This window comes from Callorhinus ursinus, unplaced genomic scaffold (assembly GCF_003265705.2).
Source record: "Callorhinus ursinus isolate GAN/ISIS: 27379988/994484 unplaced genomic scaffold, GSC_fseal_2.0 scaffold14, whole genome shotgun sequence".
In the NCBI taxonomy this organism is placed as follows: Eukaryota; Metazoa; Chordata; class Mammalia; order Carnivora; family Otariidae; genus Callorhinus; species Callorhinus ursinus.
The window spans coordinates 35,586,237-35,611,879 of record NW_027397076.1 but is presented as its reverse complement, the minus strand read 5'-3'; the positions used below and the strand labels follow the sequence as shown (position 1 = coordinate 35,611,879).

The following is a 25,643-nucleotide window of genomic DNA, read 5'->3' as shown; positions in this document are numbered from 1 at the left end:
AGGAAATGAGGAAAAAGAACTTTCAGTGGTGAACTTAGCCACCCCTAGAATGATCCGGAAGTAGGAGGATACAGGTTCAGGGCCTAAACCTTATACAAGATGGTAGTGATGGGGCTCTCTTTGTGAAAACACAAAATTAGGTCCTCATATACAAGACTTTGGAAGAGACAGGTCAAAGCAATGGGTCCTGAAGGCTAACACTTACGAGCCTCAGTGAGTCTGCCTCTGCCCAGGTGATGGTGTGGGACATTCCAGTAATTGAGAATGTTGCGGAGAAAGTGTACCTCTAGTGATTATATTGTGTTCTTTGAGAAAAGTGCTTCCTAGAAGGTAGTAAACATATCGTTGCTACTGTTTAAGAAGATCTGGGGGGACAAATGATAACAAAAAAGTTTTTTAAAGCTTTGTCTTTAGCTTTACCATTGACTTCTCTTTGTGGCAAAGGGTACTGGATTTCCATTTATGCTCATAACAAAATTCTCTTTAAAATAGCTTTACTATTAATGTTGATGTTAATTATTCTAAATTAAGCTAATAATAGTATAGACCAGTGGGATATGGATATGGCGAATATTAGGGGGCTAGTATGAGAATGATCATACTTGGGATCATTCCAAAAGGAATGGCATGGCTTGTAAAGAAAAATCCAGAGAAATAAAATTTGTCAGAGTGACTCCATTGCTGCCCAAAGGAGAAGGTGCCATGGCCCATAAACATGAGCACCTGAACTATATGGCAAGTATACACCATGGTAGAAATGGATACGCAATGTATCACAGATTGATGACACAGTCATTATCACAGGTGAATCCTGTTGCTGAGTTATGCTTCCTGGCAACTTTTTGATCATAATTAGGCTTTGCCTACAAGCTATAATTCTCTCATTAGCAAACTATGAACATCTGGCTTGCTTGGTGGTTTATTACTCAGTACCAATTAATCAATCAACATTCTGGTTTTTAAATATAAATCCCCATAGGCTCGGGCCCCTGTGCTGGCAAACTCCATTCCTCAGCTTGCCAGGCTGAGGTCTAGAGGGAAGTTTGCCAAGGCGGTATCACCTATAGGCAGTATACGGTCTAGGTGGCCAGCCTTCTCCTCCCTCAGACCTATGGACCCCATCTGATCTGCTGTGTGGCTTGTACAACAAACCCCTGCCCCATTTGCTCCTCAGCATTTACAGTCAGCCTCTGCCCCTGTTCTTCACCAAGACTGCCCCCAGGAAGTAGATCCATGGTCTTCTTATCCAATTTGGGCTTAAATTTAGAGCTCATCTCCACTGACCCCGCTTTGGATACTTTTCAGCATTTGATGCTGCTCTCCATCTGTCAAACTTTTAAAGTATTTAAAAATATAGTTTTTAAGTATTTCCCACCCAGACCCCGCTTTTCCTTGCCCCTTAAACATAGACATCTCCATGACCACGGGCCGAGAGCAGGGTACTAGGTCAGACCACTTGGGTTCAAAATCCACATATCAACTATGTGAATTTGGGCAGATCACTGACTCTAAATCTCGGATTATTCATCTGAAAACACAGCCGTAGTATCTGCTAAGTAAATTCACTGCCAGGATTCAAGGAGGTAATCCACATAAAGTGTAGAGCTTGGCAGATGATGAAGACTCAGTAAGTGATAGCTGTCTTTTTCCCAAGCACACCCGTGGTTTCAGTTACTGTATGAAATAATCAAATGAATTTTTCTAGCCTAGAGCTCTCCCCTAAGCACCAAATCAATATTTTAACTGCCAGCTGACATCTACAGGCCCCTCAAACTGAGCAGGTCTAAAACGGAACTCATTAACACCATCCCAACTGCCGGGCCCCATCCCCATTAAACACTTTCACCTATTATCTTATGATCGTATCTTGATACACCCAGTCATCCAAGCCAGAAAATTAGGAATAATTGTTACACCTGCCTCTCCCACACATCGCCCCCTTTAATTAGCCACTACCTTGAGTTCCCTTTCAATATTGTTCCCTTATCACTCCTCTGCTTACTGTAAGATCAACTCCAGGCTTTGCACATTCTGGTTACAACTAGCCTCCTCACTCCCTCCCCACCACCACACCCTGTCCCTCCCTTCCGCACGAAGTCTTGGTAAATGCATTACACTCTCTCTCAAGTGTCCTTTTCTCCTCTGAGCCTTCTGTTCCCTCAGCCTCGAATGCCTCTTCTCTTCTGGTAAGCTTCTACTCAGTTTCAGTGCTCTGCTCAGCTCAACTGTCACCTCCTCTGTGACATTTCCCCTGGATCAGAATGCGGTCAATTTCTTATGACAGTGCTGAGTATGTTGTATTGACACTGTTTCTGTCTCGTCCACCTGACTGTGAGTTCCCTGAGGACAAACCCCTAACTGCTTCCGTGACTGTCCTCCAGACATGGCACCTGTGCTAGCAGGACCAGAGGGCAGGCCACACTTGGAAGACAGCTAGCAGCAGCCACCTTTGGTTGAGCAGTCGCCTTCCCCCCAGAAGGCTTAGCATTCTACATTTTCTCATTCGACTCGCCTCCATGACTCCATGGTCATTCCTCATTCCATCTTCTGTCTCATTTGCCTGGTACACCTCCATATCTAGTTGTATTGGTTTGCTCAGGCTGCCCTACCGAAATTCCAAACTGGGTGGAAGTTTGTTTTCCTCCATTCTGGAGGCTAGGAGTCCATGATCAAAGTACAGTCAGGGTTGGTTTCTGGTAAGGGCTCTCTTCCTGGCTTGCAAACAGCCACCTTCTCCCAGTGTCCTCACATGGCCTTTCTTCTGTGTGTACACAGAAGGGGAAATTTTGGATGGCTCTTCTTCTTAGGAAGACACCAGTTCAGTGGGATGAAGGCCCCACCCTTAACATTTATTACCTCCTTATAGGCCCTATCTCCAAAGACAGTAACATTAGGAGCTAAGACTTGAGCTCATGAATGGGGTTGGGGGCAATTCAGTCCATAACACTGGTTAAATCTAAGTCATTCCCTTCTCTCTCTCTTTTTTTTTAATTTTCTAATATTTTTTTTTAAAGATTTTATTTATTTATTTGACAGAGAGAGACACAGTGAGAGAGGGAACACAAGCAGGGGGAGTGGGAGAGAGAGAAGCAGGCTTCCCGCCGAGCAGGGAGCCTGCTGCGGGGCTCCATCCCAGGACCCTGGGATCATGACCCGAGCTGAAGGCAGATGCTTAATGACTGAACCACCCAGGCGCCCCGAGTCATTCCCTTCTCTTATGCTTCCACCTAAGTAGCCAGATACAGCTGAAGAAAAAACATACAACCATGGCAATTAGTCTCACTTTAAATTTAGGATCTCAAACCTCACCTGAGCCCATCAAAGTCTACACACATCCCGAGTCCATTCACTAAGAGGACTATTTCACACCTTCTCCTGTCTTCAAACCTCCAAAGATGCCCTCCTCTCTCTTTATCCTCGGCTCATCACCTTACTTGCTGTTTCACTGAGAAAAGCCAAGCATTCATCTCCCTACCTTTCTCTATTTTCATAAGCCTGCCTCCTCTCCAGTAACACTGGGCGAGTCATCCTGAATGTGCAAGACTGGGAGGCCACATTGAGACCAACCTTTCAATTGTTCATGGATTCCATTTCCCTTACCAGCTCTGCAAGAATCCTGATTCCTACATCAATTTCCCCTTTCTATTGGATAATTTCCTTCAACACAAAATCTGAAGGACATAGACTTACTATCTCCCAGCTTTACACAAAGAGCAGCAGCAAACCTCCCTAGAGCCCACCTCTCCACTGCTTCATTCTGCCTTGTAGAAAAATCCCTTGAAGAACAATGAAAAGACTTGGCTGTCTCCCCGTCACCATCCATTATGTCTGGAATCCAGGCCAAGGAGGTAGTCATCTCGCCACTTTACCAAAACCTGATTGAGGTCACCAATAGTCTCCCACTTGCCAAACCAAAGAGCAGTTCAGTCCTTATCTCACTCAACCCATGAGCAGCCACGGACAGAGTTTATCACTCCCCCTCCCTGAAATGCCCGTCCCCCTTGATTTCCTGGACAACTTGCTCCCCCTCTCAGTGCCACTTACTCTGGTTTCTTTCATTTCACTATCATGTGGATCCTCGGGGCTCAGGCTTTGGATCTCTTTCTTCTCTACAATTAGTCTTTAGGTGCCAGGATCTTGGCTTTAACTAGATAACCAATTTACATCTCCAGCTCAGACCGCTCTCCTAAACTCCTCTTGTATGTCCAATGGCCACCTCCCAATCAACAGGTCCAAAACAGAACTCTCAGTTCTCTTCCCTTTAGGTGTCCCTCATCTCAACAAGCATCATGACTCATGTGGTTTTTCAGGCCAAAATTCATGGAGTCTTACTTGACTCTTTCTCTAACATCCCATATTCAATCTACCAGTAAATTACAAAGATTCTAAATATGAAATAGATCCAAGATTTTCTCCTCTCCTGCTGCCAGGTTGGTCTTTGCCACTAGAATTTCTCCTGAATTATTCCAACAGCCTTTTACTATATAACTTGTCTCCTTGCCCCTCTTCTTGTGTCCCTACCATCTATTCTATACGCAGTAGGCAGAGTAAGCCTTTATGAAGTAATCAGATCCTGGAGCATCTGGGTGGCTCAGTTGGTTAAGGGTCTAACTCTCGATTTTGGCTCAGGTCATGATCTCAGGGTCCTGTGTTGCTTGGGATTCTCGCTTTCCCGCTCCCTCTGCCCCTCTCCCTGCTTGCTCGCACATGCATGTGCTCACACACTCTCAAATAAATCTTTAAAAAAAAGGTTATCAGATCTTATTACCCTGCTTAACACCATCTGATGGCTCTCATCACAGTAACACCCAAAGCCCTTACAGGGTCTGGTCCTATAGCTCCTGACACTGGCCTTCATCTTTGACTCCACTGTCTGCCATTCTTCCTCCTCTCTTGCTGTGCTTCAAACATAGACCATGGTCATGGAAGAGCAAGAAGGTCAAGCATATGTCTGCCTCAGGGCCTTTGTCCTGGCTGTTCCTTCCACCAGGGATCGTCTCTCCACAGATAGCCACCTAGTTTTCTCTCACTTCATTCAGGTCTCTTCTTAAATATCACCTCCTCAGGGAAATTTTCCTTGAACTGCTTCCCCCAGTCTAAATAACACATTCTATCACTGTCTCCTTAATTTGCCTCCTATTTCCTCAAAGCATAGATTTTGATTTAACTATATCTATTTATATTCTTGATTGTTTCTCATGTTAGAATATGAGTTCCAGAAAGACAGATGCTGTTGGTTTTGTTCATTGCCGTATTCTAAGCACCTGGAACAGTGTCTGGCACACAGTGGGGCTTATATTAGTTTGCAAGGGCTGCCTTAACAAAGGGATCACAGACTTGGGTGTTTTAAACAACAGAGAATGATTATCTCAGGGTTCTGAAGGCTAGAAGTCCAAGGTCAAGGTGTCTACAGGGTGGGTTCCTTCTGAGGGCATGAGGGAGGGATCTGTTCCAGGTCTCTCTTTTTGGCTTGTAGATGGCCATCTTCTTATGTCTCTTCACATTATCTTCCCTCTATGTGTATCTCTGTGTCCAAATTTCCTCTTTATATAAGGATACCAGTTGTATTGGATTAGGGCCTACCTTAATTATTTCATTTTAACTTGATTGCCTCTGCAAAGAACCCATCTTAAAAATAAAGTCACATTATGAGATTTGGGAACTTGGATTTCAACATATGAACTTTTTGTCAGGGGGAGGGGTGCAGGGGGACATAATTCAATACATATATGCTTAATGGACTTTTGTTGAATTAACGAATGCATGAAGACTGACCAACTGAATAAATCCTCAAAACAATTCTTTATATAATGACAGTAATCCTTACCCCTCAGTACAACATATAGCTATTTTCTCCTATTGTTCATCTCTTATGTCCCACTAGTGCATGGTTTATTATATGAATCCAATCACATTCTCGAAAGCATACCAACCGCACATATTCCAAGGCTGATATAACCCATTTGACTTGGAGACAGACAAGGTCCGGTTTATTAAGGGGCTCCATGCTGTATATTGTTGACAGCCAAGAGCCCTTAGATCCCTGCATGAACTAGAAGTGAGTTTTTGTCCTGTAGCAACACAAATATGCACTAGAGATTTAAGCACAGAGATGAAAGATAAATAAGTTGGGAAATGTAAAGCCATCTTTTTGCTTATTAATCCTTAGAGATAATGGTGAAAAGTCTACCAGATGTGAGCTAAATTAGAAAATAATCAAATACCTTCAACTTTTCCCTGAATATTCCCCCCTCCCTTTATTAGATTCTAGAATACACACATAAGAAAAAACAAAATGATAGTCAGTTAAGATGCTCCTGGGGAAAAGGCAGAGAATAAGCATAGGAATTAGATATGTGGATTAAAGAAGTATCACTCTACATTTTATGGGACTTTTGATTACAAAGAGTTAAAGTTGTAAGTAGACAAGTAGCTAAATGGGACTCCTATTTAATGCTCACAATTTTGCAAAATATCATCTTGCTATGTAAACAGCCCACTGGGAAGGAGAACTTACATAAATTGAGTTCAGTATCGCAGTAAATTAAAACTTAGAGCCAAGCTAATCTGACACATTTAGTATGCATCAGTATGGTAGTATTCGAAAATTAAGAGTAAAAGGAAAGTGGTTCACTTAGTGATTTTAATTAGCACCTGATAGTCTAATCAAAAATGTCTAGGTTCAGCTGGGAAGGAAGGGAGGCAAATGTGTCTGAGCAGCCTTGTGCCGGGATCCTTCTAAAACTGTGAATTCCAGGACCCTGATGTCCTCAGCAAAAGACCACTTCCTTGGTCCAGTAGGGACACCCCGAGGCCTCCGGGCCATGGACACTGGGATCTGTCTTCACTTGGAAGTTCCCTCTGTCTGGAATGCCTCCATCCGTCCTCCAGGTCTCATGCTTCAGGTTTCATTTCAGGTATCACCTAGATGCATGGACTCATTCGATCATCACGACGGCCCCAGGAAGCAGCACAGACATTCTGGATCAGAACGGAATGGCTAACATATAACCTACTTCTGCCTTCTACAACCGCCTTCAGGTCAGGTTGGGATGAGAACTCGGTGAACAGCGGAATCAACCAGAGCAGGAAGGGCTGAGACCCAGGTGCAATAAGTCCAGAGTGTAGAGTGTGTTATCAGCAGATTTCAGGGGCAACGGGTGGCCCAAGATGGCAGAGTGTTGGCCAAGAGGTCCAGGATAGGAGGAAGTCCTGCCAGGTAGGCAGAACAGTGATGGAGAGTCTGGGAAATCTGCATCACGTGTAGATCTTCCCGGAAGATGGTCAGGACACCAGCCTCCGGGAGGGGATGGAAGCCAGAAATCAAGGCCCAGTCTTGGAGGAACTGGGGTCTTACGTTAGAAACCAAGGTAGGGGTCTGATAATTGGAAAATGGGATACAAATTCACTTAGGGCCCTCAGTAAGACTGACCAGATACTATACAACCTGGTCTGAAAACACAGAGCTCCTTATTTCTCCCTTGACAAAGAGGACCTTCTGCACTTGAGACAAGGTTAAGGTAGCACTTGTGGAACAACTGGAATGCTACAAAAGGAATCACCGTGACTACACTGTTTGTCCAGCCCCTCGTTGTCAGCGTGGTGAAGGATAGAAGAGGTTTCCAGCTCACAGAGATGCATTAAGTGTATTTGACCTTCCACTTTACATAACTTTCTTCTCTTTTATCTCAATCTTAGACCTTGCACAAAGTTTAATAATTTACTATGGGAGAGTCCTTAGGACTCATTCAGAAAATAAGCTACCCCAGGAAAGTTGTCTAGATACAGTGAGTTTATTCGGCAGTATTTGTGCTAATTCTCTGGCCACCCCTTTGACTTATGCCTTCAACCCATCACATTGTCCGCTTTAGAGAAGGCTAAATTTATAGGAATTCCCAGGAAAACACAAAAATCAGGAGTATTTTCTTTAACCTTTTTTCTTACCCATTTTTGAAATAGCCTCTGACCTTCAACATGGTATTAACAGGTCTCCATAAAGTTGTTCAATGAATAAGGTGGGAGATACCAAGCTTCATATTTTGGATTCTTGAGGGAAGGAGCCCATGTAGCTAGGCTTAGAGGTGTTTAGGGGTATTTAGGGATAGAAATGGATCCTGTGCTTCATGCTGCCCCTCATTTCTTAAGGAGACTCTCCAACTCACAACCCTCCCCCACTCCACAACACACTGATACCACTATTTTAAAGCTAACCTCTGAGCGCTTTCTATGTGCCAGACACTGCACTAAGCACCTTATAGTAACACATTTAATCTTCTCCACAACCCTGTGAAGTACATATATTTTATAGATGGGGAAATCAAAGCAGAGAGAAGGGTATTTGCCCAAGGTCACAGAGAAGCAGGCCACGGAGCGAGGGACCAATTCCAGACACTTTGGCTCCAGAGGAAAGTGCCTAGGTGCATTTACTCCTCTTCCTATTCTACAGTGGATACAGAAAAGGGTCAGAGACCCCTAGACAAAGCTTAGAGCAGACACTGGGGAAAGTAAGGGAAAGAAGGGAGTGCTTGGTCCTGAATGTAGCCCCCTGTAGGCAAATGGGAAGAATGGAGAACCCAGTCCTCCCACCTACCACTTCCAGGGTCCCTCTGCTAGTCTTTTCCATAGCACTTCCCACCACTCAAAGGCTACACACTATACTTGTAATGTTCTACCTGGGTCTCCCACCAACATGGAAGCACATAGACATAGATCTTGGTCTGCTCTGTTCCTGAATGCCTAGAACAGTGTCTGGCCCATAATAGACCCTCAGTATTTGTGAGATACCTGTCACCTACCCACCTAATAAGATATCTGGGAAGCTTAAAATCTTCATTTACAACATAGCTCAAAATGGTTTTATGAAGGAGTCAAATATGAAGAGGCAAGGAAGAGCCGTTAGAACGTAAGGAAGTGTGAGGTGATTGTTCTTGCTCTTTTTTTAAAAAAACATCTAAGGAATTCCTCCGTGCTAGAGCTGCACTGAAATCAAGGTGACACCCTTCTGGCCCGGGGAAGGATTAGCACATAAGTGAGACAAATAAGACTAGACAAAAAGGCACCACAGAAATGAGACAGCAGGAAGCGGGGAGAGGGAGGTTATTGGTTTCAGTTTTCTTTCTTCTCAGGCTTATTGTTCACTCTTTCCCTCTACTTTTTTTAAATAGCCCTTTTGATCCACTTTATTAAATCATACACTCAGACTTCATTCTAGTCAAGACTTTAATTACGTAATTTTAGAAGGTTGTCCTAGGATTAGTTAGAACTACACTGTGGTGTAGCCATGAGCCATCCCCTGTGTGCTGAACGCAGGGATCCCTACTTGAAACCTGCCCTGAACGATGATGGCAGATATGAGGTCAGCCCATGCAGCCCAGGCTCTGTGTCCTGCTGCAGGAGGCTCTGCTCCTTGCAGCCACCCTCCTCCAGGTTTCTTCTGTATGCCTGATTCAGGACCCTCTGTGCAAGGCCAGGGGCTGTCTCCACCTTTCGCCTGGTCCCCCCACCCTTGGATGGCGCTGAGCTGGAAGCAGAAAATTCTATGGAGTGGGAGCTGCTGCTGAAGGAGGGCTCCTAGGATTCTGAAGATGGCCCAAGGACCTGTGCTCACAAGGACACTTCAGATCGGCACCCTCCAAACACACCTTCACAGGCATCACCACTGTAGATAAACAGTTACACCAAGATGGAGAATCACTCCGAAGAGGAAAGAGATGGTGCCACACTATTCATATGAGTAGCAAAAAGTAAAGGGAGCTTGCTTGATTGGGTGCCCAGAATGCAATAAGCCCTCTGTATCAGCTCACGTATGTATCAATTTGATTCTCACAACAACCCTATGAGAAAAATGCTATTATCCCTATCCATAGGGGAGGAAAATTGAGAGGCTTAAAGACATGTCCAGGGTCACACAGCTAGAAAGCAGCAGCAGCAGGGGGACTCAGACCCAGGCTGCAGAGCATCTCTTCCCAGCCACAACTCCGCTTTGCCTTTGTGCGTTAAAAAGGCACCTGGAATGGGGCTCCTGTGTGACTCAGTCAAGCGTCAGACTCGATCTCAGCTCAGGTCTTGATCTTGGGGTCATGAGTTCAAGGCCCGCGTTGGGCTCCACGATGGCCATAGAGCCTACTTAAAAAAAAATGCACATGGATAAAGAAAACCTATCCAATAGAGTCCTGAGTGCTTTGCAGATTCTCTCAAATCCCCAAAAAACCCTGGGAGGTAACCCCAGTCGAACCCTAAGAGAAACACCCACTGACCCTAGACTGGGGGTCATTCTATTGGGTACAGAGCCGTACTCCTCAGAACTGTCAAGGTCATGGGAAAGAAGATCAAGAAACAGTCACAGACTACAGGTCACTGGGGAAGACAAGACAAAGGGATGGATAGATCCTGGAACACAAGGAGGCAGATGGAAAAACCAGGGAACTCCAAATGGAGTCTGGAGTTTCGTGGTAACATACCAACGTTTGTTACTTGATGAAAGTATCTTGATAATGTAAAAGGTGTAAATGGAGGAAACTGGAAGAGGAGTATTCAGGAAGACTTTGCACTATCTTTGCAATGTTTTCATAAGTCTAAAATTACTCAAAGTTTATTAGGAAAAAAACCCCAATCCAGTAGGTCCTGTGACTATGTTACAGAGAACAGTCACGTAGGTTACCTTGCTCGTGAAGCAGCTACATGAGTCATCCCATTTGGCCCCTAGCACAATTTAAAGAGGATTCCATGTGATTCACTTAATCTCTTAGAACTCTGTATTCTTTAATCCTCAAAACTTCAGCAGGATTATTAAATTTTATAGACCAGGAACTTAATGCTTGGGAAGCCGCCCTGCAACCTGCCCAGAAAACGAGTAACTTCCTACTCAAAGCAACTATTCCTAGCATCTCTTCAAGTTCTATTTGCTCACTTCACTGATGGAGCCAAGATTTTCATGGTTTTTTACTGCAAGGTCAGTACAGCTCTGGTGCAGTAAGCTGGAGGCTAGTCTCTCCCCCTCTCCCCCCCTCCCTCCTTCTTCCCCTCTCTCCCCTTCTCCCCCTCACGTGTATGTATCTGTATCTACTTGGTTCTCTCTCCAGAAGACCCTGTCTGGTCCACATGGCTTAAGTCCTTAGAGTGTGGCTACTCAAAGTGTGCTCTTGGAGCGGGCCCGCATCAACCTCAGCTGGGAGCCTGTTAGAAATGCACAGTTTCAGGCCACACCAGGTTTACTCCATCAGTAACTGCATTTTAACAAGATCCCATGATGAACCATATGCATACCACATTCTAGGGTTTACTAGAACATAAAGACAGTAAAACACAATGCATTTTCCTGAATAAAATCTTCAAACATTTCAGCCTTGAAGGAGATCCACTCTGAACTTCTGAAAAAGAATAAGAACACTGGCTTGTCTCTTTTGAGCTAGCTACCCCACTAGCTGCCTGTGTTAATGTCATCAACGGGATGAACTTGCCAGTAAGCCTTCAGGCTACCAAGTGGTCATCAACCCAGAAATAGGCCTATTTGCTTCAATCAAAGATACTGTCCGGCTCTTAATGTATTCACAGCCCATTTCTCATCCTCCCCTAAGGAAACCAAGCATTTCTTTATTCCTTTTAATTTAATTTAATTTAATAATTCCAAGGCTGAGAAAACTGTTGATATTCATTTTCTTTTAAAAGAAGACGCAAAACTAAAAGACGGACATTTTGCAGGCTCAACCTCAGATGAAACCCATAAGATTTAATTTAGTTTTTTTTAATTAAAATTCTGCCTGCCTCTTATCAAGCTTTGCACTCAATTACCATGTGTTGGAGAAAAGGATGAGATAATTTAACTGTTGCTGCTTAGCCCATTTTTCAGCCCAGGGATCCAACACCCCTGACAAGTCCTTTCTGTCATTCTCTGCAGCTGGGTTTTACATGATCAGCGAGCAAACAAGTCACCACCTGCACTGTATAATAGAACTCAGAATATTTAAGTCATTCCCTGCTTCTGCTGGAATTATTTTCCTAATTCATTTAGTATTCTAAATAGACATGTGGGGTGCCATTTCACATTTTAAGAGCCGAAACAAAGGACTTAATCTGGTAAGAGACAGTGAACACCTTTATCCTCAGGCAATACAGCAGCTCTTCATAGAGAACTAGAACATTCTTACGACTCCCTCTGATGGGCATAGGCCATCCTGCGTTCTGTGTCCTGCCACCTGTGGTTCTGTGGGTGCCAGGGGACCAGGAGGAAAACCAAGCCTGATGTTGAGTTCCTCTGGGTAAACCTTCTTCCCCCAATAACTTGGTGGCTAGATAGAAGCTGGAGAATCCCATTTTACATCATCCTAAACATTAATGGTTCTCACCTGGAGAATATATAGCAGAATTGTACCAGAGACTTTCTGAAATTGCAACCATACCTGGAGATTTTGGTTCAATAGACCTAGTCGGGCACACAAATGTATGGCGGGAAGTTCTCCACAGGTAATTCTCATAAAGTCCTCATCTTGGTTGGGTCCCTGACTTTATGTAAGAATGCCACCTTGGCTACTAAAGGTTCTACATCTCATTCTGATGTGGGTGTGGGGTAGGGAGTTTTCTCCACAACCGCAGAATTCTCTGATACCAACTGGGTGTCCTACAATTCAACTCCAATCTGACGCTACTTGGAGATAGTGTCCTCTCCGGCAGGTTAGGAGTTCAGTCCTACAAGGTTGCTCCCCTCGCCCCATGGCAGATGCCAGTCGGAAGTCTAGGTCGTTACCTGCACTTCTGACCAACTGGCTCTAAACCGGATTCCCACAACCCCCATTTCATGTTCAATTCATTTGCTAGAGCAGCTCACAGAACTCAGAAAAACATCTTACTTACCACATTACTGGTTTATTATAAAAGAATATAACTCAGAAACAGCTGGGTGGAGGAGATACGTAGGGCAAAGGACAGGTAAAGCGCACAGAGCTTCCATGCTCTCTGAGTGCACCACTCTCCCAGGAGCTTCACACACGTTCATCAGTCCAGAAGTTCTTCACACCCTCACCTTCTGGATTTTTATGGAGGCTTCACAACGTAGGCATAATTGATTGAATCATTGGCCATTAGTGATTGGGGGGTGAGACTGAAAGTTCCAACCCTCTAATCACATGGTTGGTTCTCCTGGCAACAAGCCCCCATCCTTAGGTGCGGGGTCACTTCATTAACAAAAACCCAGTTCAGGTGGAAAGGGGTTTGTTAGGAATAACAAGACACGTTTTTTCCCCTGAGGGCTCTGAATCAATTTCAGGTCAAGAGACCAAATACAACACAAGAGGCTCCCATTGCTCTTATTGCTTGAGAAATTGCAAGGGTTTTAGGAGCTGTGAGCCAGGAGCCGTAGACAAGACCAAATATGTATGTGAGAAATATATTTTGATGGTCTGGATAACCAAATATATATTTCTTACAAATCACAATATTGCAGCTACACATTAGAATCATTTGGGGTGGAGATAGCAGATATTAAAAAATATTAATGACCGTATTGTCCTTCAGATCAACTAAATCTGATGCCCTGGGAGTGAGCCCAGGCATGTGGCTTTTTAGAGCTTCCAGGAGATTCCAATGTGCAGCCAAGGTTGACAATTACGAGGTCAGGAATTCTTCATATCGCGGCTTCTCAGACTTTAACATGGAAAAGCTTCACCTGGGGATCTTGACACAATGCGGATTCTGATTCAGCAGGGCTGCTGTGAAGCCCGAGCTTCTGCATTTCTAGCAAGCTTCCAGGTGATGTTGATGTTCCTGTCCCATGGGTCAAACGTTGAGTAGAAAGGCATTTCTCATGGTTGCTCCATAGCCCCAGTATTAATACATTTGAGTTAACTAAGGTTGTGAGATAAAATACGGGATACCCAGTTTAATTTTTATAGTTTTTTAAAAAGATTTTATTTATTTATTTGACAGAGAGAGAGAGCACACACACGCAGGGGGAGCGGCAGGCAGAGGGAGACGGGGAAGCAGGCTCCCCACTGAGCAGGGAGCCCGATGCGGGGCTCAATCCCAGGACCCTGAGATCATGACCTGAGCCGGAGATAGACGCTTAACCAACTGAGCCACCCAGGCCCCCGATACCCAGTTTAATTTTAATTTCAGATAAACAAGAAATAATTTTTTAGTATAAAGATGTCTCAGATATTGCATGGGGTATTCTTATATGAAAAAATTGTCCATTGTGTATCTGAGACTCACATTTCATTGGGCATCCTATTTGTTTTGTTTTTGCTAAATACGGCAACAGATTTCCTGATTTTTCTGTTTTGAGGGCAAAGTGTTACTTAGCCAAGAGTGATGAATGTCAAGAAGCTGATTTTACTCCATGTCCCTGGTCCTCTATCTTTTCAGGATGTGGATGCCTGAGAACATGATGAGTGTTATGGACCATCTCCCCAAGAATAAAGCACACATGTACATACACTCAGTATTGTGCAAAGAACTTCTGGGGTTTGTGGCACCTGCCTAAAGCCCACTCGTGGACCCTCCAGGGATCCTCAGACCCTGGGTAAGAAAACCCATGTCATCCTCTTAGAAAAATAAAGTTGTACTCAATCACCTGTGTTTCCCAAAAAGATATCCTGTGGATTTCTGATTTCACAAAATATTTACAGGTTTTGCAGGAAAAACATCTTTTATGAAAAATGTTGGAAAGCGCAGAATTAAAACTAAGTGAAGCAGGCTTCTTTTTTTGGAGGAATTTGCAAATGTTTAATATACTATCGTGTTTTGGGACTCTCCCAAAAGGAGATAGTGTCTAGTATTTCCCAAATTTATATTGTGTCTTATTCCTTGCAGGATATTGCCAAGCATTAGGATTATACTCATTTTGTAGTGTTGCCTAAATAAATCTGTTTCCTTGTTTCTCTTCCTAGGATGAAAAGAATAAATGCTCATTATGAAAAGTTTGGTAAGTACAGAAGAATATAAGAAAATGTTACTTATAATTCTGTCATCCAGAGGTAACCACTGTTAACATTTTAGCCTATTACCTTCTAAACTATGATGGTTCATGGCTCAGAAAAGGAAGTTTTTGTGAAGAAAGCAGTTTTTATTTTTAATGTACGAAGATAGGCTTGATGGGCTGGGTGAGAGAGGGGGATTAGGCAAAGATTTACCTATTTGAATGTTAATGGAAATAAGTAGGAGGGATCAGGAGATAATTTTCCAATTTAGTGGCTCTTACTGCAGATAAGAGACCATATAATTAGATTTCTAGATATCTATTCCAGTTACTAAATTTCTGATAAACACACTGCTGAGATCTGGCCCAGTTAGCACAGAAATGGCTCCGTAACTTCAGCTTCTAGTCTATTATTATTTCTTGCATTTACCACTTCATCTGATCTTGAAGGCAAACAGTATGGCTAGTTCAGGCAGCTGAGCGTTTCACTATAATCATCGAAATATAATTACATTCCCCATCAGTCACAAAGTCATAATGTAATGAAACCAAATGAGAGTCCATCCACCGGAGGCACAGCAAGCCAAAAACTGACACTGAATCCTTGCAGTGAGGAGAGATAGATAATTTACTGAAGAAAGATAGATGTTCAAAAATCCTGAACAAGTCAGGGTTTTTAAGCACAAAATTTGGGGCAGGGGTCTCTTGAGAAGGTGGATACCGCTGATTAGAGGCCCATCAGGTCATCCTAGCAGGTGCTCTGGTGCCGCTTCATCTGGTTCCCAGAGGCCTGTTGCATCTCAAGAGACCTGGAATCTGAAAAATATCTTGATTCTTTGTGTTAAACCAGTGAGGTTGCATTCCTACAGGTTCCTTGGCCAGTCCAGCTGTTTCTGGGGGTGATGTGACCCCTAGCATTCCTTCTTTCCTCTGAACTGACAAGATCACATGAGCTTTCATCATCAATGTAAAAAATAGGTCATATCCTTATAAGCCTCATTTTGTTTCTTGAATTCCACATATGAGTGAAATCATCTGGTATTTGTCTTTCTTTGACTTATTTCACTTAGGATGATACTCTCTAGCTCCATCCATGTCATTGCAAAGAGTTCATTCTTTGTTATGGCTGAGTAGTATTCCATTGTATATACACTACATCTTCTTTTTCCATTCATCAGCCGGCGGACACTTGGGCTGCTTCCATAATTTGGCTATAGTGTCTTCAAGCAGCCCTCGATAGGAACACCTGGAAAATGCACAACTTTTGAGTGTTTCTTTTTTCCTCGGGAAGATGGGAAATGAGTATATTATAATCATCTGGGGTTATGCTTTTTGAAATAGACCCGTCCAACACCACAGACTGTGTGAATGAGGAGCCCAGGAAGACTTTCCGGTGAACCTCATGAACCCCATACTACTCGCCCTTCTGAACAGTGCACGAAGGTAGTGGGCCAAATCCCAGTAGTAAATCATGGGTTGACCGTGATGAATTAATGATCTTTTATTCAAAAAGTAACTCTTGAGTCAGAATGCTAAACTCAGCAGTAGGGAATGGAAAAATAAATAAAACATGATTTCTACCTTCAAAGGTGCACAATTGAGTTGGCAAGGCACTTTGGAAAACAGGTAAGTTATAATGAGAGGTGAGATAAGTGATTATGTAGAGTTAGGTTTCACTCAGTATCATATTTCCTTAGAATGCAGTAAGATCTAGATGAGGATCCAAGGCGATGAGACTACTTAATAAAGGTTGCATTTAAAAGGAATAAAGTTATAATGAAGGAATAATCTCAGGAATCCTCCACAAATGTTTCTTTTAAGAAGGTAGGTGTAGACTTGTCAAGGCTCAGCTTACAGAATGTAGAGACTTCCTTATAGCTAGGCACTCTGAAAGGAGGTGAGGAAATCTTCCAGGCTGAAACCATCCATTGTAGACCCATATTTTTCACCATAACCAAATCGCTAATCCTTTACCAAGTTTCGTTCAGGGACACTGAAATACAACATATGAGGTTTTCAAACTCAGGGCTGGGAGTTGAAGCTCCAGCTGCAGTGCACCCATAAGAGGAATTGGGACCCAGCAACCCCTTCTCACCCCAGGCTGGGCCCTGCTCCACCTTAGTCCTCCCAGTTCAGATGGGCTCTGCCAAGTGTGTCCCAGTCACTCCAGTGTGGCCTCTGCCGCACAACAAGCTTCTGGCTGGAGTGGTGGACCCCAGTTCACCTAGTGTCAGGATCCTGCACACTCCCATCCAGCTGGAGAGCTCTCCACAGCCAAACCTACCAGCAGGGGAGCAGCTGGAGGGTCCTAAGTAGGCCCAAGACTTGATCCCTGCTCTCCTATCCTTGGCATTGCATGGACACCTATGAAGACCAGCAGCTGAGAGCCCCCAAGCCAACTGGTGAAACGGCTGGGTGAAGTATTTGAGACTGAAGCCCCCACATTGAATCTTCCCCAGAGCCTGTATTGCCTCTACAGGCAATTCACCTTCTGAATTGGACTTGCCTCTGGCCACCCAGTTTTCCATTGAGGACCTGATGGCGCCTGGGAGCCAGACTGAGCTCCCCTCCAAGCAAATATTCTCCAAGGAGGAAGCAGGACAGCCCTCAGAAACCTCTTGACCAGCCAGGGCTTGGCCGAGCCTTTGAGAGACCCTGAGGCTCCCTGATCATCAGGTTCTAAGCCTAATAGATGGCAGGTGAATGGCAAGGGACTAGGGAGCTCTCCCCTCACCATCCTACAAGATGATAACTTCACTGGGACTCTGACACCACAACGGGGTAAGTAGCCTTCTTCCTTGAGTGAAAATGCTAGGAAACGAAAGAAAGGGGCCATTCTGGGAACCAGATGACTTTTGAAAACTGGAGGCCAAGCATGGGAGCAGGGTCAGGACCAGGACTAGGAAAATCAGCACTTTCCAAACCTGGGAGAGAACTAGATTGTGCATTCACCGGGGACCTAGTGGTATTGTGTCCTCTCAACCCCTTCTTTCCCTGGGAGACTAGAAAGCCTCATTGTCTTCACGCCCTGCCCCCCAAACTACCAACTCAGGGACTAAGTGTTTTCTTGGGCTTTCTTTGTGTTCTTTGTGTCTCATGTGTTTCTGGTACATTAAAGAAGGTGATTTTAAATGAAAAAAAAAAAAAAGAAACACAACATACGAACAGACAGAAAAAATCTTGAATTTTATAGGAAAGTTAGCCCTGTAAATTTTAGCATTGACAAGGACCTTAGAAATCATCTTTTTACCAGTCTAATCCTTTTACTGATAACACATCTGAGGCCCAGAGCTGAAGTGACTTGCTCAAGGTCACAGAGCTAGTTAGTAGCAGGGGCAGAAAGTGGGCAGTCTCTGACTTTTCTGGTGCTACATTGCCGATGGCATCTCTGAATTAGCTGGAGATGTTTTTGTAGAAGGAAAGAGATAACAAAAAAATCTTTCTCAGCCCACCTATGTAGTAAGATATAATCAAGTACAACAGACTGTTTAAAAGGAGAAAAGTGACAGGCTCAGAGGTATAATAGAAAGTATTTGGCACCGTGCCCTGTTCATTCCCATCCCCTCCCCTCCCCTCATACATGTTCCATGACCTTTAGCGGCAAGGATGCCCTTCCAGCTTGGGTATTCTTCCTTGGGATGAATGTGCTATTAGTGACCCTTTTAGGGCAGCCTGGACGACTGTTGCTTTTTCTATGTGGGAAGTTGTAGAGGGTCAGGTCAGAACTTGGTAGATATCACGGCAGAACCCCTGGGCTCAGTGCACCAATGCACACACATGCGCGCGCACACACACACACACACACACACACCCTCCTATCCATATGAGCAGGGCCAGTTTCTCACAAATCCCCCTCCTCTAATTGGTCTTGGCTCAGTAGTCCGTGTGGTCCAGTCTTGCTCACCAATGCCAAATTAGCCCCCATTCATCCTACATTTCCAAACGAAACATCAAGTGTCTCTTTTACATTCCTTCTACTCAGGGTGACATAATCATAAACAATCCTCTGCAAAATATTCCACAGGCCGACGTCTGCTTTCCTTTCCTCATTTCCCAAAAGGAGGTGATCATAAACAGAATTTCAAGAAATTTCTCCAGCAGCTGTTTGCATATACCACTACTTCTCTAGTTCAATCCTGAGGGTATTTTCTACTGTCTGTTTATATTTGTGTTACCTAAGAAACAAACCCTCTTAATTTAAGAACAAATGAACAGTGTGAGGTGACAAAGTTCTAGGCAGGACATAAATCTCACCAAATTGATCTTGTTCACTGAAAACTCACAAAAATGGCTTCAACCTCAACCATTCTGCTTCTACGCTAGAACCCATTTGGTAACAGCCACTAACATTAAAGGATTTGTGTTCTTTTTTACCCCCAAGCACCCATACTGAAAACAGAAAGAATTCTCTGCCTTTGCTCAACAAAGGGAGTCTTTCCAAGGAAAGTAGTTTTTTAAAAATCCAGACAAAGGAAATCTTTTCTAATTATGAAAGGGATTTGTGATCCTGGAGATGTGCCTGCTGGTCGCAGCTCTACCCCATGTATCTCAAGCCAACAGGAAATGCTGCTCAGTGGGAGGCAATAAATGTAAGCTACTCAGAGCTCAGCGCCTCTGGTTCCTCTCATCTTGACTGCAGTGTAGCCTGTAGGACAAGCTCATCAGGGTGGGGTTTTTAAAAGCACTGATTCTGGATTCACACCGATCTGGATCCCATTTCAGTTTCACCAGTCATAGTCTCTGTGAGGAAGTTATGTTTTCCTGAAGATCAGATGGGGTTACTTATATTACGTTCTTCCTAGGGTCACAGGATTAGCTGAGATGATTCAGGTAGCAGCCCTGAAGACCCTTGGACCCAAAGCAGGTCCTTGGAGCCGAATAAAAGTCATCCCTATGTTATGGAGAGCGGAGCCAGAATGCCCTCGATGTGTAAAATGGCAGGGCATGCCTCACTCATCCGCTAGGGCCAAAAAGTTCTGGCTAAGAGTTGCTCAATCAATTATAGATTTAAAGGATAATTGAGCATTCTTTGTTTCTCTTGGCAAAATCATGATTGGCAAAATCCTGTTTGGCAAGAGGAATGTTCCAAAGTTCTCCCTCTCTCTCTTTTTTTTTTTTTTTTAAGAAAATCATTTTAATTGCAAAAGGTTGCATTACATGGACAACCTCTGGAATTCCTCTCAGGTCAGAGCATTCTGTCTCTGAGCGTGGGGTATGTGGTAGAAGGAACATGCTTGGGCATCGGTGCCAGAGAGCCCTAGAGTAAGCCTGGGCACCACCTCTTGCTGCCTATTACTTGGTCAAGGTCTGTCATCTTTCTGCAGCTCCATTTTTTCAGCTGTATACATGTATACAGATATAATAATACCTACCTTACAGCATGGATGTAAGAACGAGGTGAGAATAGTATATGTTCAAGTGCCTAACATGGTTCTAAGCACATGGTAGATAATGAATAAATGAGAGCACCTCTACCCTTCCTCTCCAAAGTCACCCAGGAAGGTGACCCAAGTCTCTACGAACCTCCCAGAGAGCTCTTCCTTAGGGAACGAGAGCTATGGATGAGGTTTTGCCATTTGAGCACATTCTCTATGTGACCTGTTACTTAAGCAGACCCTTGAGATTTTGTTAGGAGGAGGAAGGTTGAGAGAAGTTAATGACAGACACCTAGGGGCTGGGATTTTGGCACTGCTTAGTTGGCTGCTTTGAGGACATCACCCTGCCCCATATCTATCTTGCCACCTATCCATTCAACAAATATTGATTGAGCACCAATTCTGTGTTAGCACTGCACCTGGGCCTGGCAGACAACAGTGAGGAATCAGTGACCCCTGCCCCTAAGAGTTCACGGCCACGGGCGAGACAGAGAAAGAGAAGTATACAGACAATTAACATACAGTCCCGTGTCATCAGAGCCAAAAGAGGAGAAGTACAAAACACCACGGGCATGGCAAGAACGGGACGTGTGCTTCCTGGGAGGCTGTTAACTTGGTGCTACTTTAAATGTATTCGGTGAGGGGGCCACCTGGGTGGCTCAGTGGGTTAAGTGTCTGCCTTCAGCTCAGGTCACAATCCTGTGATGGAGCCTCACATCAGGCTCCCTGCTCAGCAGGGAGTTTGCTTCTCCCTCTGCCTCTGCCCCCTGCTCATGCTCTCTCCCTCTCTCAAATAAAATCTTATAAAAAAAGTTGTCAGCTTGAAAAAGTCTTTACAGATAACCAAAAAAAGGCAAGTAAGCCACACATGAGGTTTCCAAGTGTCTGTTTTGGGAGCTCAAGGGTTTGGGGTCCTTCACTTGGAACACTGGCCCTACAGCATACCCAGAGGTGGGGGCAAAGGGGAAGCTGGAAAGGAGCAAGCAGGGACACCAAAGAGGTCAGAGCCCTAGGCACCCTTCCTGGGACAGAAGATCAAAGACCAAACATGGGCAAAAAGATTCACCCCAGTTTTATTTTTTATTTTTTTTTAAGATTTTGTTTTTTATTTATTTGACAGAGAGAGACACAGCGAGAGAGGGAACACAAGCAGTCGGAGTGGGAGAGGGAGAAGCAGGCTTCCTGCCGAGCAGGGAGCCCGATGATGCGGGGCTTGATCCCAGGACCCCGGGATCATGACCTGAGCCGAAGGCAGATGCTTAACTGGCTGAGCCGCCCAGGCGCCCCAGATTCAGGCCAGTTTTAGACCTGCCACTCAAGTTCTGAACAAAAACTGGATCCCCAAGCACAGGGTATGCGGACATGCAGCAGCAGGAAGCTAGGCACCTGAGCCAGGTAATTCAATCCAAACGTAGCAAGGGAAACAAGAACTGGAAATCTCTCCTGGAGAGAAGCAGGTCTCTGGCAGACCCTGGAGGTACTTGGGGGACAGAAGAACGCAGAGCAGAAGCACATAGATTATTCAAGAGACCCAGGAGGAATGGGACTCAGCCCGGTACAGCCTCTAACAGCATCACAAGAGAGCTGGCCGAGCCCCACTTCCCGGACCTTTGTAACAGCAGAAGCCACTTGGTCTATACACAGGGGAGACGGCAAACTATCCCCCCAAGTGCTTGAAAATAAACGTCCCCTCTGAGATGTAAACACATACATTAACTGCTCAGAGATAGGCAGCTCGGAGAGACCAATGGTTCTGAGGCCAGCAAGACTTGACCTGGGCGAGGGCATCAAGAGGTCGAGACACATGTTAATGCAACGCAAAGGGCAGAGGCAGCTCTCCCTTCTTCTGTGTATGTCACACCAACTATACTTTTATAGATCACAAAGATGCTCAAACCATCACCTCCCACCCAACCTGCCATTCGGAGCTTGGCGGGCCAGTGGACACCTGAAGCTACCACAAGGTGGCACTGCCCGCCACCCAAGAGTTCAGTTCATTCAGGTCAACCCGGTTCCTCTGAGATGTATTGGGTTGACTTTTTCCTTATTACCTTACGAAATGAGTCAAAATTGGAACTTGCCATAAAGGAGAGAATATGCTGGCAAGAAGGCTCAAGTATCTAGTCCCTTTTGTAGTTACACTTCCTCTGTAAAATAATAGATGATCATTCTTATTTATAACTTTCCATCTCTTGTAAGCTTTCAGTAGTATTAGGCACCACGTCTAACTATAACCAACTGACGAGGTCACATACAGTCGTCACCTGCAAGGTCAGACCCTGGATCAGGGGAAGGCCATCAAGTAACCATTCCTCTGTCTCTTGGCAGATATCTGGCTTTTCCTATTTGCACCTCTCTATTTTTTTTAATCACTGTGTGCTCTTCCATTTGAGGTGTTTTCAAAGAATTTAAAACCACATAGATGTACAGAGTGCAGTATTTTGAGACCCTTTGTGCCCCCCCCCCCGCATAAGGGAACAGGCAGACAGGAGCATGGCTGTCAAGTCAGTGGGGACCAAGGGATTAACTAGGACGGGTGTGAACAATGAATCCAAGGCAGTAGGAGCCAAAGTTCAGCGTCCAAAAAATCCAAAGCAAACACCAAAGTCAAAGAAAGGAAGAAAATCCCAAGATGAAGACAAAATTCGGGAATGGGAAAGAGATGTGTATGAAGAGGAAGCTGTTGGGGAGCTGAAGAGGATCTGAGATGATACTCCATTAATACAGGAGGATTTTCGCAGGTGTCCAGAGTATGTACCAAGCTGGCTTAAAGCTCTCGGGGCAAGACAGACTATTAAATTCCTGATTGACCACATTCTCATTGGTTGACTGGGGGGAGGGGGAACACTCTGCCAAAGCTGGCCACTAACTAAGGGTCTCTGTTATGGGGCTAGGTTGAGGTCAGAAACTGGCAGATGACTGATCCTTTACTCCCGGGGGCCTGGAGGGTCCAGCTGACTTTAATTCTCCCTAAGCAGATAGCTGTGCACCCTTCTCCGGTTTCCAGCTGAATAAAAGTTATGGCTGCCAGTATCATCCAGGAGCAGGTCAACACCGAAACGCTGAACTGAGAAACGGGAAAATTCGTAGCAGCTGTTGCTTCAGTCTACATAATGCACTGCCTCCCTCCTCTTGGGGTTATAGCACCACCGCCTCTTCTGTTGGGGAGATGCTGTTCCCTGACTCCAGGGGGTTTTGTGGGACTGCCAACCCCAGTCCTCTGCTGAATACCCAGTTGCCCACAAGGGTGGGCATGACCAAAAATGTGCCCATCACAGTACTCACCCCCTGGCCAAATGACTGGCCCAAGGAGTAGGCATTTGATTCAAGGTAGACCAGATTCCTTCTATAGAATTTGTTGGAGTTCAGGGAAGATCTTTCCTTTTCCTTAGATGGAAAGCTATAAGAATGTGACCCCAGAATGGCTGACAGTCCTGTCCTCCACCGGATGCCTGGCCAAGGTTCCGCTTCAGTGAAGGACTTGCCCCAGCTGCGGGGAGTGTTGTTGGCACATAGCTTTGGCTGTCAGCCTTCAGGAATTGCCTCAGCTACAGAGAACCTCCTTGCTCAAGGTCACTCCGTTCCCTGCGTAGCCTGCCTCCAAAGACTGAGTGACCCAGGAGTCAGGCCACCTCATTCTGATGTGGGACAATTCTGACAGGCCATTCGAACTCCACTGTTCCTTATGGGGTCATCCGTGGCGGGCACTGCGTCCGCACCACAGCGTGATTTTCCCCTCTGCCCAATCCTACATCCTGCTTTTCCCTTCCCTACATATTAATCCTGAGGATACACCTTTTCTTAAAAAAAAAAAAAGGTTTTATTTATTCATTTGATAGAGAGAGAGAGCGAGCACAAGCAGGGGGAGCGGCAGGCAGAGGGAAAAACAGACGCCCCACTGAGCAGGGAGCCCAACTCGGAGCTCGATCCCAGGACCCTGGGATCATGACCTGAGCCGAAGGCAGACGCTTAACGACTGAGCCACCCAGGTGTCCCCCTGAAGATACGCCTTAATAAACATTCCGAGTGTTAAACTCCATATCAGGGTCTTCCCTCCAGCCTGCATCACTCATGACATTGAGGAACTTGAAAGAATGAAGTCGACAGATAGAGAGAATCTGAATTAGGGGGAGAGAATAAGAGAACAGGCTGGATGCGATCACCCAGGGACCAGAGCCAACACTGACATCCCGCGCTTTGACTGTGTGAGTCTATTAATCCACATTTGAGATGTTTTGTTTTAAAGCTGGTCTGAGCTGGCTTTCTATATTTGGAGCAGAAACAGTCCCAGCTAATACAAAGACCAACTGAACTAACTGCACGGGCTGTTTTTTTCATATTGGCTAAAAATAGATGACTTGTGGAGGGGACTTATATGATATTGTATAAGTCACTCAACCTCTCCGGGCCTTGGTTTCTTCATCTGTAAAATGGATACTATTACCTATTTCATGAGGATTAACTGAGTTAATACATGTGGATCACTTAGAATAATGCTGGCACATAAATTATCATAAACTGATGCAAAGAGGAGCCTTTCTCTTCCTTCACTTAAAATAAATGGTACCAGACCTGTGACAATCCTGAACCAGGATCTACTCACGTAGATTCCTTTTGTGGCTTTGTATGCTGATAATACCGTGGTACAAGACAATGGAGATTATTTATTACTGTACCTCTGGGGTTACAAACTCCAAAGGCTATAAGTGCAGCCAATAGCCCAAAAGAAGAAAGCCAGCCTTGCACAAGAATACTCAGGAAGGAAGCAGGGAGCGGTGGGGACTGTGGCAAAATGGAAAACACAGACTCTGTCTGAGGTGGGCAGCCGCTCAAGCATAGCTGATTGTTACCATATGCAAATGAGGACTTGTAACTGCCAAATTTTCTGATTTTTCAGGAAAATTTTTTAAAATTGGATTTTTGTGCACAATATTACATTTTTTGCAATACTGGCCATTTTAAAAATACAGTGAAGATCAAACAAAACACATCTGTTGATCACCACCAGCTCGGGGCTTCAGTTGTATATTTGCAGAGTAGTACATAAGTCATGGAAAGTTCTTCCTTAAAATATTTTATTCAAAATAATACATGAGCATGGGTTTTTCAAAATAGTATAAAGAGCTTACAATGGGGGCACCTGGGTGGCTCAGTCGGTTAAGCAGCTCAAGGTCATGATCCCAGGGTTCTAGGATCGAGCCCCGCATTGGGCTCCCTGCTCAGCGGGAAGCCTGCTTCTCCCTCTCCCACTCCCCCTGCTTGTGTTCCCTCTCGCGCTGTGTCTTTCTCTGTCAAATAAATAAATAAATAAATAAAATCTTTAAAAAAAAAAAAAGGCTTACAATGAAAAGCTGCAA

The 25,643-nt window shown here is 44.7% G+C and overlaps 1 long non-coding RNA gene and 1 pseudogene across 2 annotated transcripts in view; one reads left to right on the top strand and one right to left on the bottom strand.

Moving 5' to 3' along the window:
- The window catches only part of LOC141374115 (uncharacterized), a 98,884-nt gene that overhangs the window by 38,622 nt on the left and 34,619 nt on the right, over positions 1–25,643 (bottom strand). The window lies entirely within an intron of this gene.
- Positions 17,048–17,850, top strand: LOC112832190 (cell division cycle-associated protein 3 pseudogene; annotated as a pseudogene).